The sequence below is a fragment of the Myotis davidii genome, unplaced genomic scaffold (genome assembly GCF_000327345.1).
Source record: "Myotis davidii unplaced genomic scaffold, ASM32734v1 scaffold72, whole genome shotgun sequence".
NCBI classification, from domain to species: domain Eukaryota; kingdom Metazoa; phylum Chordata; class Mammalia; order Chiroptera; family Vespertilionidae; genus Myotis; species Myotis davidii.
Window position 1 is genome coordinate 5,672,103 of NW_006284618.1, and position 3,555 is coordinate 5,675,657.

A 3,555-nucleotide genomic window follows, 5' to 3' on the forward strand; every position below is an offset into this window, starting at 1 on the left:
CCTTTGCTCTGCTTCCCTTGCAGGCGCGAAGCCCGCCCCTGGGATCTGCTTTGAGAGAGTCAACTCCGCCGGCGACCCCTACGGCAACTGCGGCAAAGACGCCAAGAGCTCCTTTGCCAAGTGCGAGACGAGGTGCGGACCCCGCCCCGCAGTGTGCGACCGCGGGCCTGGCCTCGGCCCCTTCCAACCCCCCCGGGGCCTGTCTGCTCTGCCCTTCCTTCCAGGGACGCCAAGTGCGGGAAGATCCAGTGCCAAGGGGGTGCCAGCCGGCCGGTCATCGGCACCAACGCCGTCTCCATAGAAACGAACATCCCCCTGCAGGAAGGGGGCCGGATCCTGTGCCGCGGGACCCACGTGTACCTGGGCGATGACATGCCGGACCCGGGGCTGGTGCTGGCCGGCACCAAGTGCGCGGACGGAAAGGTAAGAGCCCAGAATGGGATGCCGGCGCCGTCCCCCTGAGTCTGGACGGGGCCCTGGGACATGTCATATCCAAGGACCGGGCACAGGGTGTGTGTTTCCCAAAGCCCCGCCCTCTCGGGCCTTGGTCTGCGGGACCCAGGTTTTTGCACCTGGAAGAGGACGTCAGTAAATCCTAGGTCCCGGCTGGCCACCGAGAGGCAGCTTGTGTTCTGGGCCCTTCGGTGTCACCAAGTCACTCCACACCTGGGAGCCGCGAGGGCTCCAGCCGGGACGTTGCTCCGGAAGGAAACGCAGCAGCGGATGGCGTTGTTTTGGGAAGTGGCCTTGGTTTCTGGCAGGGAGACCTCGGGGGCTTGTTCTCACCTGGACACGGAAGGGGATGGCAGATGTCTTTTCAGAGACCCCTGGGGGAAGGGAGGGAGGGGAGAGGAGAGGAGGGAGGGGGGATTTAGGAGACATTGAGGCAGAAAGAGGGTTCTTTGGAGACCAGGGAGAAAGGTAGACCGAGATATTTCAGGACCGAGAAATAAAATCCAGAATTTAAATTATAAAGAAAGAAAGAAATTGGGACACTCACCTCCCGCCACAGTGGTTTCCTCCTGAGACAGACCTCCTCACAGAAATGACGGCAAGTGAACGAAATGTCCTAGGAACGAAGACGAGGCAACCCCTCGCGCTGTTTTAGGACCCATTTTCAAAGTGATTGCGAAACCACTCCCACGGAGGTCACGGAATGGGCAGGACTCCGTGGGCAGAAACCCCCTCCATCACCCTCCCTCCCGCCCCCTGAACCAGAGCGTCCCCTGGGGCCAGCACACACGGGACCCCCGGCGTACACACCGACATCCCCTTCACCACGGTTAGCTCACGCACACCCAGGCCAGGACGACACCTGAGCACTGACTGCAGGGACTGGGTTTGCCAATGAGCGTTTCCTCCACGCGACACGGTAAACGGCCGTGGTCTCCATTCTGCGAGCGCGGGCGCCGCCCTGCGCAGCCTGGCCCGTGGGTTCGGAGGAGAGCAGAGCAGCGTGGAGATCCTGCCGGGGCCTGGTGTGTTGGCTGCAGCTCAGTTTCCTTTATCAGCCGCAATGGCACAGTCCCCTGGGCCAAGGTCACCGCCAGCCTCGGAGCTGCGCGAATCAGGCCTCACCAGCAGCTGGGATCAGACGGTGGGCTTCCCGTAGGAAGGTCCCACGTGGTTAAAAAGTGCCCCGGGGTCCAAGAGTTAGACTGTCCTCCTTTTGACTCCGCTACATTGTAGCAGCTCATGGGAGCGCGGGGCCTGATCCCTTGAGTCTGGAGTATGTTCTGCATCTCTGAAATGAAACGAAACTCGAAACTCTTTGAACCAGCCCCGTGTCACCCAGCAAAGGTTGTCCTGTGGAGGCCCGGTAAGTGGGAGGGACCGGCCGCCGGGCTCCCCGCGCTGGGCATGTCTGGCGTGGTTTCTGCCGTCGGCAATAGCGCTGTCAGTGCGTTGGGAAAGCCCCCATATTTCACTATCTTTCTTAAAAGATCCCGGACCCTGTATTCTTGTCTCTGAGTCTACACAGGCCCCGGGGCAGGAACTCGTCCGTTTCTCCCGCTCTCGTGTCTTTTAATGGAGAAGAAATAAACGCCCGATACGTAGGTGTGATGGCAAGCGCTAAACAAACCACGAGGGAATCAGCGTCCTTCGGGACTGACCGAAAGCACGTAAAATGCCATCCACGTGTGACGGGACGCAACGGTGTCCCATGGACCCGAGCCCCGGCCTGTGCTGAGTGTGGGGGCGGCATCAGGACCCGAGTCTGTGTCTCAGGAGACACGACCCCTATTCAGGCGAGACCGTCTTCCCCAAACGTCCCCTGCTTTCCGGTTGTGAACCCACAGACAGGAAGCGTGTGAACCCACAGACAGGAAGCGTGTGAACCCACAGACAGGAAGCGTGTGAGCCCACAGACAGGAAGCGTGTGGACGCACAGACAGGAAGCGTGTGAACCCACAGACAGGAAGCGTGTGCCGGCAGAAGGACTGAGACGCCTGCTCTGTTTCCTCCTCAGATTTGCCTCAATCGTCGGTGTCAAAACATCAGCGTGTTTGGTGTGCACGAGTGTGCGAGGCAGTGCCACGGCCGAGGGGTGAGTACACGGTGCCCCTACCAGCCCGCCAGCCACGCTAAGCGCCAGCTCATTCATTTGTAAAGGTGTTTGCAATAGTAACTTTTTATAAAATATATTTTTATTGAGTTCAGAGAAGAAGGGAGAAAGAGAGAGAAACATCAGTGATGAGAGAGACTCATTGGTCAGCTGCCTCCTGCACGCCCCGCACTGGGAACCGAGCCCACAACCCGGGCCTGTGCCCTGACCGGGAATGGAACCGTGACCTCCCGGTTCATAGGTCAATGCCTAACCACTGAGCAACACCAGCCGGGCTGCAATCCATAACTTCGTAAAAACATAGCAGTGTCTTCTCAATGCGATGAATCCCTCAGGAAAATAAACCCCATCTTAAACAATTAGCATCCCCTTCTCCCCCGAAGATTCCCTGGGGGTGCAGCTGTCAGTGGGAAGTGCCAGGGTCGCGGGCTCCTTCCCCAACAGGGAACACGCAGGAGGCAGCCGACCGATGTTTCTCTCTCTCTCCCTCTCCCTTCCTCTCTCTGAAACCCACAAAAACATGTTTTAATAGAAAAAGAAGAGGCCTGGGAGCCTGAGGAGACGTGGGAGGCAGAGGGGGAGCCCTGGCTGCCCCCATGGTCCTCCGATGGCTGCTGACAGGCGGGCCGTGGCCACGTGCAGCCTGGGGCCCCGCCGCCCGTGTGGTGCTGGGCCGTGGGCTTGTCCTCACGGTGACACTCACTGAGTCTAGCTCTATGGGGGCTGAGGGGGCTCTGACCTCAGGGCCTTTGCTTGGCCCTGGCGCCCAGTGAGGGCTCAGAGACCAGCCTCTGCCCCAGGGGACAGTGCACCCTAACTCTGCTCCTCCCCCCTCCCCCGCCCTGCGGCTGCCCCCACAGGTGTGCAACAACAGGAAGAACTGCCACTGCGAGGCCCACTGGGCGCCCCCCTTCTGTGACAAGGTCGGCTTTGGAGGAAGCACAGACAGCGGCCCCATCCGGCAAGCAGGTGGGTGGGACGGGGCACCC